The sequence below is a fragment of the Erinaceus europaeus genome, chromosome 2 (assembly GCF_950295315.1).
Source record: "Erinaceus europaeus chromosome 2, mEriEur2.1, whole genome shotgun sequence".
NCBI classification, from domain to species: Eukaryota; Metazoa; Chordata; class Mammalia; order Eulipotyphla; family Erinaceidae; genus Erinaceus; species Erinaceus europaeus.
Genome location: NC_080163.1, coordinates 108063261 through 108080569, shown reverse-complemented (window position 1 = coordinate 108080569; position 17309 = coordinate 108063261). Strand labels below are relative to the sequence as shown.

At 41.3% G+C, this 17309-nt stretch overlaps 1 non-coding gene across 1 annotated transcript; it reads left to right on the top strand.

Annotated features, from left to right (window-relative positions):
- The first annotated feature begins 12696 nt into the window (after positions 1-12696).
- Positions 12697-12803, top strand: LOC132537146 (U6 spliceosomal RNA). The gene has a single exon (XR_009548609.1). It is a non-coding gene; the product is annotated as a U6 spliceosomal RNA (small nuclear RNA).
- Positions 12804-17309: the final 4506 nt, after the last annotated feature.

Genomic DNA, 17309 nt, shown 5'->3' with positions numbered 1-17309 from the left:
TTGGCATACCAAACAGAAGAAATGGAAGAAAGAGAAGGAGAGGAAGAAAGCATTCTCCAGGCCATAATAGCTGAAAACTTCTCTAGCCTAGACAACATCAAAGACATAAAGATTCAAGAAGCCCAGAGGGTCCCAAACAGAATTAACCCAGACCTAAAGACACCAAGACATATCATACTTAGAATGGAAAGGAATAAGGATAAAGAAAGGATCCTGAAGGCTGCAAGAGAAGAACAGTCACCTACAAAGGAAAACCCATAAGATTAGCAGCAGACTTCTCCATACAAACACTACAGGCCAGAAGAGAATGGCAAGATATCTATCGAGTGCTCAATGAGAAAGGCTTTCAAAAAAGAATACTATATCCTGCTAGGCTGTCATTCAGACTAGATGGAGGCATCAAAAACTTCTCAGACAAGCAACAGTTGAAGGAATAAACCATTACGAAGCCTGCCCTGAAAGAAGTTCTGAAAGGTCTCCTATAAACAATCAGACCACCATAAATAGGACATATATCAGAACACTCTAAGACTCTACACGAATGGCGTTAAAATATCTTCAGTCTTTGATATCAATAAATGTCAATGGCATGAATTCACCTATTAAAAGACACAGAGTAGGAAGATGGATCAGAAAATACAACCCAAAAAAAAAAAAAAAAAAGAAAATACAACCCAACAATATGCTGTCTACAGAAAACCCACCTAACTCAACAAGACAAACACAGACTTAAAGTGAAAGGATGGAAAACTATCATATAAGCCAATGGCCCACAAAAAAGGGCAGGAACAGCTATTCTCATATCTGACACGATAGACTTTAAAATAGATGAGATTAAAAAAGATAGGAATGGACACTACTTAATGCTCAGAGGATCAATTAATCAAGAAGACTTAACAATTATTAACATCTATGCACCCAATGAGAAGCCATCTAAATACATCAAACTTCTATTGAAAGAGCTACAGCAATATATTAACAGTAACACAATCATAGTAGGGGACTTCAACCCCCCACTCTCTCAACTTGACAGATTATCCAGGCAGAAAATCAACAAAGTCATAAGGGAGCTAAATGAAGAGACAGATAAACTAGAACTATTGGACATTTTCAGAGTCATTCATCCCAAGAAACTGGAATACACATTTTACTCAAATCCACATGGGTCATTCTCAAGGATAGACCATATGTTAGGCCACAAAGACAGCATTAAAAAATTCAAGAGGATTGAAATCATCCCAAGCATCTTCTCAGACCACACTGAAATTAAACTAACACTTAACAATCAACAAAAGATTAGTAACAGTCCCAAAATGTGGAAGCTCAATAGTACACTTCTTAACAACTTCTGGGTCAAAGAGGAAATCAAGGAAGAAATCAAAATGTTTCGAGAATTCAATGAAAATGAAGACATAATCTATCAAAATATTTGGGACACAGCTAAAGTAGTTCTAAGAGGGAAGTTCATAGCTATACAAGCACACATTAGGAAACAAGAAAAAGCACAAATAAACAGCCTGATTGCACATCTTAAAGACCCAGAAGAAGAACAACAAAGGAATCCTAAAGCAACCAGAAGGACAGAAATCACTAAAGTTAGGGCAGAAATAAATAATATTGAGAATAAGAAAACCATACAAAAGATCAACGAAAGTAAATGTTGGTTCTTCGAAAGAGTGAACAAAATCGACAGACCTATAGCCAGACTCACAAAACAAAAAAGGAAGAAGACCCAATAAACTGGATAGTAAATGAAAGAGGAGATATCACAACAGACACTGCAGAAATTCAACATATCATGCGAGGCTTCTATGAACAACTATATGCCACCAAGTCTAGAGAACCTGGAAGAAATGGACGATTTCCTAGATACCTACCAACTTCCAAAACTAAGTAAAGAGGAAGTAGATAACATGAACAGGCCCATCACAGCTAATGAAATTGAAACAGTTATCAAAAATCTTCCCAAAAATAAAAGTCCTGGACCAGATGGTTTTACAAATGAATTCTACAAAATCTTCAAAGAAGAACGAATACCTCTACTTTTAAAAGTCTTCCAGAAGATTGAAGACACTGGAATACTCCCTGCCAGCTTCTATAAAGCTAACATCACTCTGATACCAAAAGCAGACAGAGACACAACCAAAAAAGAAAACTAAAGACCAATATCTCTGATGAACATAGATATGAAAATATTGAACAAAATTCTAGCCAACTGGATACAGCAGTATATCAAAAAGATTGTTCATCATGACCAAGTGGGGTTTATCCCAGGCATGCAAGGTTGGTTTAATATACATAAATCAATCAATGTGATCCACCACATCAACAAAAGCAAGACCAAAAATCACATGGTCATATCAATAAATGCAGAGAAAGCCTTTGACAAAATACAACATCCCTTTATGATCAAAACACTACAAAAAACGGGAATAGATAGAAAATTCCTAAAGATAGTGGAGTCTATATATAGCAAACCTACAGCCAACATCATACTCAATGGTGAAAAACTGGAAGCATTTCCACTCATATCAGGTACTAGACAGGGCTGCCCACTATCTTCATTACTATTCAGTGTAGTGTTGGAAGCTCTTGCCATAGCAATTAGGAAGGAGCAAGGAATTAAAGGGATACAGAGTGGAAGAGAAGATGTCAAACTCTCCTTATTTGCAGATGACATGATAGTATACATGGAAAAACCTAAGGAATCCAGCAAGAAGCTTTTGGAAATCATCAGGCAATACCGTACGGTGTCAAGCTATAAAATTAACATTCTAAAGTCAGTGGCATTCCTCTATGCAAACACTAAGCTAGAAGAAATTGAAATCCAGAAATCAATTCCTCCTTTTCTGGTTGTGGAGCCGCGCCGTGAAGATCTCTCTTCTAGGCCTGCAGCCATGCCTTCCAAGGGTCCCCTTCAGTCTGTGCAGGTCTTTGGGCGCAAGAGTCCATCTCCAAAGCCCTGGTGGCCTATTACCAGAAATATGTGGATGAGGCTTCCAAGAAGGAGATCAAAGACATCCTTATCCAGTATGACCGGACTCTGCTGGTAGCTGACCCCCGCCGCTGCGAATCCAAGAAGTTTGGAGGTCCTGGAGCCCGTGCTCGCTACCAGAAATCCTACCGATAATCCATTGTGGGGACTGGGGTTTACCTTTATAATAAATGAGCTTTGAAGGACAAAAAAAAAAAAAAAAAAAAAGAAATCAATTCCTTTTACTATAGCAACAAAAACAATAAAATATCTAGGAGTAAACCTAACCAAAGAAGTGAAAGACTGTATACTGAAAATTATGAGTCACTACTCAAAGAAATTGAAAAAGACACAAAGAAGTGGAAAGATATTCCATGTTCATGGGTTGAAAGAATAACATAATCAAAGTGAATATATTACCCAGAGCCATCTACAAATTTAACGCTATCCCCATCAAGATCCCAAGCACATTTTTTTAGGAGAATAGAAAAAATGCTACAAATGTTTATCTGGAACCAGAAAAGACCTAGAATTGCCAAAACAGTCTCAAGAAAAAAGAACAGAACCAGGGGCATCACACTCCCAGATTTCAAACTGTATTATAGGGCCATTATCATCAAAACTGCTTGGTATTGGAACATGAATAGACACACTGACCAGTGCAATAGAACTGAGAGCCTAGAAGTGAGCCCCCACACCTATGGACATCTAATCTTTGACAAAGGGGCCCAGACTATTACATGGAGAAAGCAGAGTCTCTTCAACAAATGGTGTTGGAAACAATGGGTTGAAACATGCAGAAGAATGAAACTGATGTATTTCACCAAATACAAAAATAAATTCCAAGTGGATCAAGGACTTGGATGTTAGACCACAAACTATCAGATACTTAGAAGAAAATATTGGCAGAACTCTTTTCCGCATAAATTTTAAAGACATCTTCAATGAAATGAATCCAATTACAAAGAAGACTAAGGCAAGTATAAACCTATGGGACTACATCAAATTAAAAAGCTTCTGCACAGCAAAAGAAACCACTACCCAAACCAAGAGACCCCTCACAGAATGGGAGATCTTTACATGCCATACATCAGACAAGAGTTTAATAACCAACATATATAAAGAGCTTGCCAGACTCAACAACAAGACAACAAATAACCCCATCCAAAAATGGGGTGAGGACTTGGACAGAATATTCACCACAGAAGAGATCCAAAAGGCCGAGAAACACATGAAAAAATGCTCCAAGTCTCTGATTGTCAGAGAAATGCAAATAAAGACAACAATGAGATACCACTTCATTGCTGTGAGAATGTCATACATCAGAAAAGGCAACAGCAGCAAATGCTGGAGAGGGTGTGGGGTCAAAGGAACCCTCCTACACTGCTGGTGGGAATGTCAATTGGTCCAACCTCTGTGGAGAACAGTCTGGAGAACTCTCAGAAGGCTAGAAATGGACCTACCCTATGACCCTGCAATTCCTCTCCTGGGGATAGATCCTAAAGAACCCAACACACCCATCCAAAAAGATCTGTGTACACATATGTTCTTGGCAGCACAATTTGTAATAGCCAAAACCTGGAAGCAACCCAGGTGTCCAACAACAGATGAGTGGCTGAGCAAGTTGTGGTATATATATACAATGGAATACTACTCAGCTGTAAAAAATGGTGACTTCATAGTTTTCAGCCAATCTTGGATGGACCTTGACAAATTCATGTTAAGTGAAATAAGTCAGAAACAGAAGGCTGAATATGGGATGATCTCACTCTCAGGCAGAAGTGGGAAACAAAGATCAGAAAAGAAAACACAAGTAGAACCTGAAATGGAATTGGCATATCGCACCAAAGTAAGAGACTCTGGGGTGAGTGGGTGGGTGGGGAGAATACAGGTCCATGAAGGATGATAGAGGACCTAGTGGGGGTTGTATTGTTATATGGGAAACTGGGGAATGTTATGCATGTACAAACTATTGTATTTACTGTCTAATATAAAACATTAATTCCCCAATAAATAAAATTAATTAATTAATTAATTAAAGATTAAAAAATTCTTTAAAGCTACTGCCTGGGGCTGGGTAGTGGCACACCTGGTTGAAAACATGTATTGCAATATGCAAGGATTCAGGTTCGAGCCCCTGTACCCCACCTGCAGGGGGAAAGCTTTGGGAGTAGTGAAGCAGTGTTGTGGGTGTCTATCTCTCTTCCTCTCTATTTTCTACTTCCCTCTCAATTTCTAGCTGTCTCAATCTAATAAATAAAGCTAATGGTAATAATAATAAAAAAATACTGTCCTAGACTGAACACAGAAACCGTAACTAAAGTCTGAGGGGCTTGAAGAAGCAGATAGAAACCAAGAATCAAACTGAAGAAGCAGACAGAGACGAAGAATCATTCAGCTCAGGTACTACTGGGGTGGGTCTTAGTCCAATGACTGTGCCTTTATAGAAGGAGATTAGGGGAGTTGGGTGGTAGCACAGTGGGTTAAGTGCACATGGCACAAAGCACTAACACCAGTGTAAGGATCCCAGTTTGAGCCCCCAGATCCCCACCTGCAGAGGAGTTGCTTCACAGGTGGTGAAGTAGGTCTGCATGTGTCTTGATCTTTGTCTGCCCTTCTCTGTCTTCCCCTCCTCTCTCCATTTCTCTCTGTTCTATCTAACAATGATGATATCAATAACAACAATAATAACTACAACAATAATAAAAAATCAACAAGGGCAACAAAATGGAAAATAAATAAAAAAATATAAAAAAAGAAAGAGATTAGGCCCAGCAGGTGTGCAGTCAATAAAGCATTGGACTTTCAAGTTTAAAGTCCTAAATTTCATCTCCAGCTAGCATATGTCACAGTGATGGTTTGGTTTTCTTCCTCATAAATAAATCATAAAAAGGAAAGAAAGGCAGTCAGAAGTTGGTACAGTGAGCTATGATATCTCTCCCTCTGTCTTTCTGAAATAAGAATGAAAAAATTGACTTGGAGTGGTGAAATCATGCATACATGAAGCCCATGTCCGGCCCCACCCTACCTTTTTTTTTTTTTTTCTCTTTCTAGATTATCAGTGTCCAAGAGAATTATTTGCCACTAACTTGAACTAAAAGAAATAAAATTTCTTTAAGTGAAAGGAAAAGACCGAGATTTATATTAAGGACTAAAGAATAATAGGAGTCATAAATATGTGAATAAGTTTTCCACACTTTATTTATTTATGTATTTATTATTATTATTATTTTTTGTTTTACCAGAGTACTGCTCAGCTCTGGTTTATGGTGGAGTGGGGCGGGGGGAGAGTTGAAACTGGGACTTTAAGAGCCTCAGGAATGAGAATCTCTTTGCATAACCATTATGCTATCTACTCCAACTCTGTTTTTCACACTTTAAATAGCCTACACTTAAAGCAAAATGGATGGCAGTATACTGTAGGGTCAAACAGAGATGAGTTACAAGGTGGTGAACAATGGAAATACATTCAGACTAGGGGGAAGGTTCAGCAATAGAATGCATGCCTTGAATGTGTGAGACTCAGAATTAACTTCTGTAGCCACATAAAATGGCTGTGAATTGCTTTGGGATCTCTCTCTCTCCCCTCTGTCCCAACTACAAAATAACAACAACAACAACAATAACAATGCCAAGTGATCTGGGTAAAGCACTGGACTCTCAAACTTGAGGTCCCAAGTTTAAGTCCTGGCATCTCATATACCAGTATGATGCTGTGGTTCTTTCTCTCCAGGCTTCTCTCCCATTGGTGAGTAAATAAACCTTAAAAAATAATGTAAACATTGTTTCCTTTTTTAAAAAAAGAAATACACTGTTGTAGTGAAGTGGCATGATATTATCTGACTGCAAATTGAGAAACATTAGGAATGGATACATTATAAATCTTAGAACAACTGATAAAACAATGACAAGGAGAGAGCTGTAAAAGCCAGAAGGGGCTGGGTTTTGGTGCAACTAACTGAGTGCATGTGGCAGTCGTTGACTATGTGGGTCATAGTCTGTCTGTAGCTGCAAGGGCAGTTTGGGTCGTCTCTGGCTCCCCAGCGATGGAACATAGCGGCGCACCTGCCATGGCCTGTTCGATAGCGATTGAGGAGGGCCCAACGACTGCCACCTCTCCAGATTCAAAAGAGGTCTCGAAACTTTACATCAGGCTCAACCTGACGCTGTTGACTGGCTACGGAAGAAGGGCAAACGCTAGAAGAAGAACTGAGTGCATGGGCTACTAAGGACAAGGACCTAGGTTCCAGCCCCCGATCCCCATCTGCAGGGGGAAAGCTTCATGAATGATGAAGCAGATCTGCAGCTATCTTTCCCTCTTTATTTATCTGTCCCTCTTTATTTCTCCCATCCCTTCTCAATTTCTCTATCCTATTAAGTATAAATAGGAAAAACAAAACTGGCAGACAGAAGTAGTGCATTCCTAGTACAGGCACCGAGGTCCAGAGACAACCCTGGTGGCAATAAATGAAAATAAGTCAGGAGGAATACACACTGAAGAAATATGCTGGGCAGCTGGCTGGAAGCATAATTGTTCTGCAAAAAGACTTGCTTCAAAATCTTATGCACCACCATGAACCAGAGCTCAGCAGTGGTTTGATTAAAAAAAAAGAAGAAAGAAAGACAAAAGAAAAAAAAACAGAAAAAGAAGGAAAGAAAGTAGACAGACAGGCAATGGGATAACATTTATGAACTTTTCTTTCTTTGTTTCTTCTCCTTTTTTTTTTTTTTCTCTTTTTTTACCAGAGCACTGCTGCTCTGGCTTATGGTGGCACAGGTGAATGAACCTGGAACTTTGGAGCCTCAGGCACAAAAGTCTCTTTGCATAATCATTATGCTACCTATCCCTACCCCATTTATGAAAATTTCAAGTATAATTTCAGAAAAGGATAAAAGGTAAAAAAATAAACACTAAGTTGTAAATTGCAAAAATAACTTAAAACATAATTTCAGAAAAGGCACCCATTTATTTTAATAGAATGGGACAGTTATACAGTGTGTGTTTCGAAAGTTTATTTATAGGGGGTCAGACGGTGGCGCAGTGGGTTAAGCGCATGTGGCGCAAAGCGCAAAGACGGGCGTAAGGATCCCTGTTCGAGCCCCCGGGCTCCCCACCTGCAGGGGAGTCGCTTCACAGGCGGAGAAGCAGGTCTGCAGATGTCTATCTTTCTCTCCCCCTTTCTGTCTTCCCCTCCTCTCTCCATTTCTCTCTGTCCTATCCAACAACAAACAACAATGGCAATAATAATAACCACAATGAGGCTACAACAAAAGGGGGAAAAACGGCCTCCAGGAGCGGTGGATTCATGGTGTAGGCACCGAGCCCAGCAATAACTCTGGAGGAAAAAAACAACAAAAAAAGAAAGTTTATTTATTTTTTAAATTTCTTTATTGGGGGATTAGTGGCTTACAGTAGACAGTAAATATAACAGCTTGTAGCTGAGTAACATTACCCAGTTTTTCACATAATAATTCAGCCTCCACTAGGTCCTCCTCTGCCATCATGTTCCAGCACCTAAACCCCCACCCATCCCAGAGCCTTTTACTTTGATGCAGTACACCAATGTTTAATACGTTTTAATGTTACAGGAAACTTAATTCCATAGCTCACATGCATGTTTTCATAATTAACTATGTAACTTTAAGCAAAGAAAACCAAGATATCAAATCATATTCAATTTAACTATTCTATAAAAATATGTATTGGGGGCTGGGCAGTAGTGCACCGGGTTAAGTGCACATAGTATGAAGTACAAGGATGAGTTCCCGGGTTCTGGCTCAAGTCCTAGCTCCCCAAGTGAGGGTTGGGGGGTGTCACTTCACAAGCAGTGAAGCAGATGTCTGTCTTTCTCTCCCCCTCTTCTCTCAATTTCTTTGTCCTATCCAATTAAAATGGAAAAAAACAAAACAAAACATGGCTACCAGTAGAAGTGGATTCATAGTGCAGGCAGTGAGCTCTAGCAATAACTATCGAAGCAAAATTTTAAAAAATTATAATGTGTATAATAGTGCTACAGAGAAAGAGCTAGGACATCATTTTGGCATGTGCAATGCTGGGGCTCCAACTCCAGACCTCATGTTTGATCTGCTTCATTCACTTTTACCACAGCACCACTTTATTCTCTGCACTAACCTCCCAGGCCAGCAGTTAAGGAATTCTTTTTTATTATTTCTTTGAGGATTAATGTCTTACATTCCATAGTAAATACAATAGTTTGTACATGCATAACATTTCTTAGTTTTTCATGTAGCAATACAACCCCCACTAGCTCTTCTGCCATCCTGTTGCAGACCGGAACTCTCCCTCACCCAGAACCCTCCACCCCAGTCTTTTACTTTGGTGAGGAATTCTTACTGACATATTTAATAAAGCTACTTAGGCATAATTACACTATGATACTATTCTTATGGGGGAGCTGTAGGCAACTCCCCATTGGGGTATGGCAGAGCCTCTAGGGAGACAACTACACAGGCAGGATTTGCTGGAGAAACCTCCCACCCACTAGTAAGGGAGCAACAGACTTTCTGGACAACATGCCTAGGTGTGGGGCAGAGGGGGAGCCAGAGGATGGGAGAAAAAACATAGGCACTCAGGCACACGTATCAAGGACTCAAACTCTTTTTTTTAAAATTTTTTTTATTTAAGAAAGGATTAATTAACAAAAACATAGGGTAGGAGGGGTACAACTCCACACAATTCCCACCGCCCAATCTCCATATCCCACCCCCTCCCCCGATAGCTTTCCCATTCTCTAGCCCTCTAGGAGCATGGACCCAGGGTCATTGTGGGTTGCAGAAGGTAGAAGGTCTGGCTTCTGTAATTGCTTCCCCGCTGAACATGGGCATTGACTGGTCGGTCCATACTCCCAGTCTGCCTCTCTCTTTCCCTAGTAGGGTGGGTCTCTGGGGAAGCTGAGCTCCAGGACACATTGGTGGGGTCTTCAATCCAGGGAAGCCTGGCCGGCATCCTGATGACACCTGGAACCTGGTGACTGAAAAGAGAGTTAACATACAAAGCCAAACAAATTGTTGAGCAATCATGGACCCAAAGCTTGGAATAGTGGAGAGGAAGTGTTAGGGAGGTACTCACTGCAAACTCTAGTGTACTTCTGCTTTCTTACTTTAGTGCCATACTCCAAACTCAGTCAATTTCTGCTTTGCGTTTCTACTTCTTTTTTTTTTTTTTTTTACATGCATAACATTCCCCAGATTCCCATTTAACAATACAACCCCCACTATTTCATTCATCATTTTTCATGGACCTGTATTCTCCCCACCCATCCACCCACCCCAGAGTCTTTTACTTTGGTGTAATACTCCAAACTCTTTATTCACTAACCTCCCTATATTACACTGGAGATAAATCAGACACAGAATGTTTACATGGAGTTCAGCATTCATGTTTAATTAAACTCATGGTGAGTGTAAGAGAAGTAGGTGTAGCTGAGAAATAGGGCATCAGTTTTCCTGTAAATGTGTCAGTGAGTGTACACAAGTGGGTCTTATTATTCCAGTCATAAAAGGAAATTTCTCCTAACTCATAGTCAAGAAAAACACCAAGAGCTTGTACGGTAGGTGCATAAGGCTGCATACATGTGGACTGCTGCAATTGCCAGCAGCCATTGTGGGGGAGTGTAGCGGTCAGAGCATCTCTAGGGAAAGACTTTTTGCACACACCTAAGGACCACACGCCCTTATCTCTGATTTCTACCATCCAGAAATGCCTGCCAGAATCAAATCCCTCAGAGCTCAGGACAGCTGGATGAGAAGTAAGTGCATTGGGATCCGGAGAATATGCTGCAGCCATATTCCCATGAGAAAAGGTGGCTGTGTTTCTGTCATGTGTGATGGTGATATTCTGGTGAGCAGTTTCAGGATCTAGTGTCAAGTCAGTATGAAACTTGCTCAACATGTTTTGTAGACCAAAATAATGAGGGGGTAGACTATATGTCACTTTGTCAAATTTGTAGGAGGAAGTTGTTGGGATCTCAAGGCCTTCACACCTGCTCAGCTGGTGCTGGAGACTTCTGACCGTCAGTAGTAGATGCAGGTCTGTCTGTAGATTCATCTCATGAAGATCACGCAGCAGAGTCCATGTTACAGAACGACAGGCTAATATTTGTCTTTTGCTTTCAATGAAATTTTGAGAAGCACTCGTCATGCTCAATGTTAGCCTGTAATCATTGAGGTCAAACTCCTTCTTGAAGAATTGCTTCAATCCATCAAACTCCAAGCGTAGTTCAGACTCTCCACTGTGAAACTTCTCTATGAAATCATTTTTCTTTAAGATTTGCATTTCTAACCCCTTGTGAGCATCTATTAGCTGCTTCTTCAGGATCTGCAGGTGGGATTTGAGTTTCTTCCTGTACTCAGCAGCCGCCTCCTCAATGGAGGTGAGGGAGTGACCCTGCTGCTCACAGGACACCCTGCACTGGACACACACCAGCTGCAGGTCCTGCTCACAGAACAGGCTGAGCACCTGCTGGTGCTGCTCACACAGGGGCTGATCCTGCTCCTGCTGCTGCTGCTGCTTCCTCTTGCTCCCTGAGCTGGGCAGCTGCTTCACCATGTCAGCCAGGGCACTCAGCTGGCTGTTCTTCTGCAGCTTCCTGTAGGCACAGTGGTGCTGGCAGACGGGACAGGGGAGGATGTCCAGCAGGTCCTGCCAGCGCTGCTGGAGGCAGGAGGCACAGCAGTGATGCCCACAGTCCAGGGTTACCGGGTCTGTCAGCAAGTCCAGGCACACAGGGCAGCTGAGCTCTGCCCTCAGTTGTTCCAGGAGGCCTTCCTGGGCCATGGTGCAGGGGCTCAATCTCAAGACACTTCCTGAGCTAGGCTGCTGTCCAGGAGCAGAAAACAGGAAGCAGGGATGCAGTCTTCTCTCTACTCCTGAGAAGATTCAGGAGGCTCCTGGTTCTGTGGACAAATCCTGGACTTACTCTCCTCCTTCCTTAAAGAAAGGAACATCAGCAGTTAAAAAATACATATGTTGGGTGGGGGAGATAGCATAATGTTTATGCAAAGAGACTTTGCTGTTTGAGGCTCCAAGGTCCCAGGTTCAATCTTTCAGTTCCACCATAAGCAAGTACTGAGTAGTGCTCTGGCAAAAGTTAAAAGAAAAGAAACACACACACACACAGAGAGAGAAAATTTTTCTCTTTTATTTTCTAGATTCTGGATTATGGTGTTGCTGGTGGAGATCTAACCTGCAGCTTTTGGTGCTTCAGACCTTTTACATAATCACTGTGCTATCTTACCAGCCCAGCAGCACTGATATCATTGACCTATCAGCAAATACATACATTTTTTTTTTTTAGTTTCAAATACTCTTTTTTATAACTTCTCAATTTTTTAAAAAATAACTTACTTATTTATTCATGAGAAAGATAGGAGGAGAGAAAGAACTAGCTATCCCTCTGGTACATGTGCTGCCGGGGCTCAAACTTGGGACCTCATGGTTGAGAATCCAATGCTTTACCCACTGCACCACCTCCTAGACCAGACTGCTTCAAATACTCTTAACTCCAAACAAAAATATAAGTGCAATCCATTTTGATGAGTTTTATAATAGTTTTTAAAATGACTCGGGTTGGGCGGAGGATAGATAGCACAATGGTTATGCAAAGAAGCTCTAATGCCTGAGGCTCCAACATCTCAGGTTCAATCCCCCACACCACCATAAACCAGAACTGAACAGTTTTCTGGTAAAAAAACAAACAATAGTGCTCACTCTGGCAGCACATATACTAAAATTGGAACGATACAGAGAAGATTAGCATGGCCCCTGCTCAAGGATGACACGCAAATTCATGAAGCGTTCCACATTTAACAAAAAAACAAATAAACAAACAACAACAACAAAAAATTTCAAAAATGATTCAGGTTGATGTCACCTCCGGTTGAATGCACATGATACCATGTTTAAGCCCCTGGTCTCTATCTGTCTCTATAACAAAAAAAAACCTAAAATGTTATGATTTTGTCCACAAAGGTGACTATATTAGAAAGATAGGCAGAATTCCCAAGGAAACCTGAAATCCTGTGATTGTCCTCTAAGCATGTCCCATACACTTGATTAGGACAAGAAAGGGGAAATAATAGAATATGCACATGACAATATTAATAGTAAATATTTAGTATATATTAAGCCACAGCCAAATTCAGACAAGTTAGCTGGGCCTTCATCACCTGAAAGCTTAAGGAACTGGGGCCTGCCTCCTAGTCTCAAACAGAACCCTGTGTCTCCCATTACCTCCTAGGAGAGACCAGGTGAGTAGCACATTTGGGACCCCCCACATTACATTCCCTTACACATATCCACAGTTACTCAGACCTGCCCCCTTTCCATTTGTCTGAACCCCTCACTTCAACTACTGGGAAGTTCAAAAAATGTCTTGAATGTTTTTTGGATAACGTGGATTAAGGAGAAGTCCTGTCTCCTATGAAGCCTCTTAGACCCACTAGTGCCTCACACACAATGCTGTCACCTACCTGACCCCTTAACACCTTATAGGTTCACATGCAGACCTACTCACCTGTGTCCCAGGAAGTGACTTTCACAATGCTCTGCTCAGGCCCAGGAACTCTATCTGGATGCTCAGAGCAACTCCTTCCTCAACAGCAGCCTGGAAGCTGAGATCAGGACAGAAGCTGAAAGGCAGCTAAGCTTCCCCACCTATAGCACTGGGTCTTTATAGCCCCTGTAGGGTGGAGGGCTTTCCTTTGCCTCATTGGTCAGATTTCATAGATTATTCATTCTGGATTGGCCTCTGATGCGATTCCCATCATCCTCTCAGATTCCACCTTCCAATTAGGGTGGAACTTTCTCTCTTTGTTGGTGCTTCACCCAGTCTAATCTTGTACTTAATCCCTATCTCTAAACTCCTCTGTCATGTGCCTTCTGATTCCACTGAAGATGGCAAGAACATTCTCAGTGAAATGACTGAACAAGCTTGCTCTTTACTCAGGAGCTGTCTACCTCCCTTCTGCCCCTTTAGCAGGGGTCTCCAGCATCTGTCTCATGTCTCTTTCAGTCTTCACCTACCCAGTTTGTACTGACCAGCCTCCACAGACTCTCAGCCAGCAGACAGTCTCTCAGAAGCCACATTTCTCCTTGTGCTCATCCAGAAGGGGCACTTGGTAGTGGAGGAAGAACTTTGGTGATGTATTTTGCTTTTGGAGACCTTAAAATAGAGTTTAAAGCAAGTTTTTTGAAGTTAGAAATTATTTAGAATCTAGATAGGCTAGGTGGGGGTAGATAGCATCATGGTTATGCAAAGAGACTTTCATACCTGAGGCTCTGAACTCCCTTGCACCACCATAAACCAGAGCTGATCTGTGCTCTGGTTAAAATAAATAAATAAATTCCCTGAGGCTCTGAAATTAGATAGGTCTAGGCATCCCTGATTCTTCAAAAACCTGTCCATATGTATCAACTCTGGATAGTTCTCAGTTACTCAGTGAACTTTGTGATTAATTACTCAATAAAAGCTATCCTTTATCAGAAAATAAGTAGTCAAAATCTCTCTCAAGAGACCTCCCTCTCTAACGCCAATTGAGAAAGTCCCTGTTATGGGGGAGAGGGGTTGCCCTCAGCAATACATTGGATTTCTGATCCAATCTTTCCCCTTTTCCTTGCATTCACTCTATGGTCCATTCAATGTCTGCTCTAGGCCAACAGTAAAGCACAGAGCTCAGGAGCCCCAAGGCTGCAGATGTTTACACAGGGTTCCCTGAGAGGCCCAGCAGTCATTCCCTGCTCCAAGATCCATCTTGTACCTTTCCGTTGTATTCATCTCACCAGGGTATATTGGGTGAGCAGACCATGGATAAACTCTAGTAGTAGAGAGAATGAAAATGCTGGCCACACAAAAGCTAAAACAACAACAAAAACTGTATGCTAAATCACTAGCCCTGTTTTTCCTCACCAACACATCAGATGACATATATCCCACATTACTTTCCTTTAATGACATCCCATTACTCATATATAATCAATCATACAGTCTCCATCAATCCTGGAAGGGCGAGGACTTCCGGAGGCGGAGCTACGAGCAGCAGATCGCTTTCTCTCCTCTCCTCTCCTCTCCTCTCCCGGATCAACTAGGAATACCAAAGGAGACCACCCGGACCGAAACAAGACAGGACTAGAATGACCACAGAAACCCAATAAATCACCCGTGAGTACAAACACGCGTGGCTGGTGACAGAGAGGAGAGAGGGGCCTAAGGAGAGATTAAGTGACTGCTAACAGTTCGACAGATTGTCAGTGGAGACACCACCTCCAGTCTGCTCCACCAACAAGGGGACAGCTGAAGGGAGGAAAGGACTCCCCAGAGACTCACCAAGTGCAACTCTGAGTCTCCATTGCTACTACCCTCAGAATCTGGAGCAGCAACAGGGAGGGACACCAGGGTACAGAGATCTAACCGGGAAACTCAGGAGAAGACCTATACCTCTGTGGCATAGCTGAGGGGCTGTGAAAGTCTCTTTGCATAACCACTGGATTATCTCTGCCACACCCTGCTTTATCTCTTGGTCAGGAGTCATTGATTAAGCCAAGAAGCCTATTGATAGTTTAAAAGCCCTCAGGCTACCATAGCCTACAGGGGAAAAAAAAAAGGCTTTTACACCACTGAACTCCAACTCAGGGATTGAAAAAACTGTTAACTTATATAAAATGGTTAAAACAACAAGAAAAAATAATGGAGACTCGAACCAGGACAAGAGTCCAGCTAAAAGTCCTCCAGAGGGCGAAGCACAAAACGAGTTCAACATCCAAACATTAGCTAAGGAAATAATAACAGGAGTGAGTAAAGAATTTGAAAAAATTGTAATCAGAACTGCAGGAACAACAAATGAGAATATGGAAGAAAATTCTAATAATCGCATGGTTATTAGAGAGCTGAAAGCTGAAATTGCTGAGCTAAGAAGGCAACTAGCTGAACAAGCTAAAACAGTATCAGAGCAGGGCAACAAAATAGATGAACTCCAGAAAGCAGTAGAGGGCAGAGAGAATAGAATCAATGAGGCTGAAGACAGAATTAGCAAGATTGAGGATGAATTAGAGACAACTAAAAAAGAAGTAAGAGATCTCAAAAAGAGATTAAGAGATGCTGAAAACAACAACAGAGTCCTATGGGATGACTTCAAAAGAAACAATATACGCATTATTGGCTTACCAGAGGAAGAAAGAGAAGGGGAGGAAGAAAGCGTTCTCCAGGCCATAATAGCTGAAAATTTCTCTAGTCTAGACAACACCAAAGACATAAAGATTCAAGAAGCCCAGAGGGTCCCAAGCAGAATTAACCCAGACCTAAAGACACCAAGACATGTCATACTTAGATTGGAAAGGAATAAGGATAAAGAAAGGATCCTCAAGGCTGCAAGAGAAAAACAAAGAGTCACCTACAAAGGAAAACCCATAAGATTAGCAGCAGACTTCTCCATACAAACACTACAGGCCAGAAGAGAATGGCAAGATATCTATCGAGTGCTCAATGAGAAAGGCTTTCAGCCAAGAATACTATATCCTGCTATATTGTCATTCAGTCTAGATGGAAGCATCAAAACCTTCTCAGACAAGCAACAGTTGAAGGAAGCAACCATCACCAAGCCTGCCTTGAAAGAAGTTCTGAAAGGTTTCCTATAAACAACCAGACCACCACAAATAGGACATATATCAAAATACTCTAAAACTCTACAAGAATGGCGTTAAAATATCTTCAATCTTTGATATCAATAAATGTCAATGGCCTGAATTCACCTATTAAAAGATACAGAGTAGGAAGATGGATCAGAAAACACAACCCAACAATATGTTGTCTACAGGAAACTCACCTAACACAACAAGACAAACACAGACTTAAAGTGAAAGGATGGAAAACTATCATTCAAGCCAATGGCCCACAAAAAAGGGCAGGAACAGCTATTCTCATATCTGAAATGATAGACTTTAAAATAGATAAGATTAAAAAAGATAGGAATGGACACTACTTAATGCTCAGAGGATCAGTCAATCAAGAGGACTTAACAATTATTAATATCTATGCACCCAATGAGAAGCCATCTAAATACATCAAACTTCTACTGAAAGAGCTACAGCAATATATTAACAGTAACACAATCATAGTAGGGGACTTCAACACCCCACTATCTCAACTTGACAGATCATCCAGGCAGAAAATCAGTAAAGACATAAGGGAGCTAAATGAAGAGATAGATAAACTAGAACTATTGGACATTTTCAGAGTCATTCATCCCAAGAAACTGGAATACACATTTTACTCAAATCCGCATGGATCATTCTCAAGGATAGACCATATGTTAGGCCACA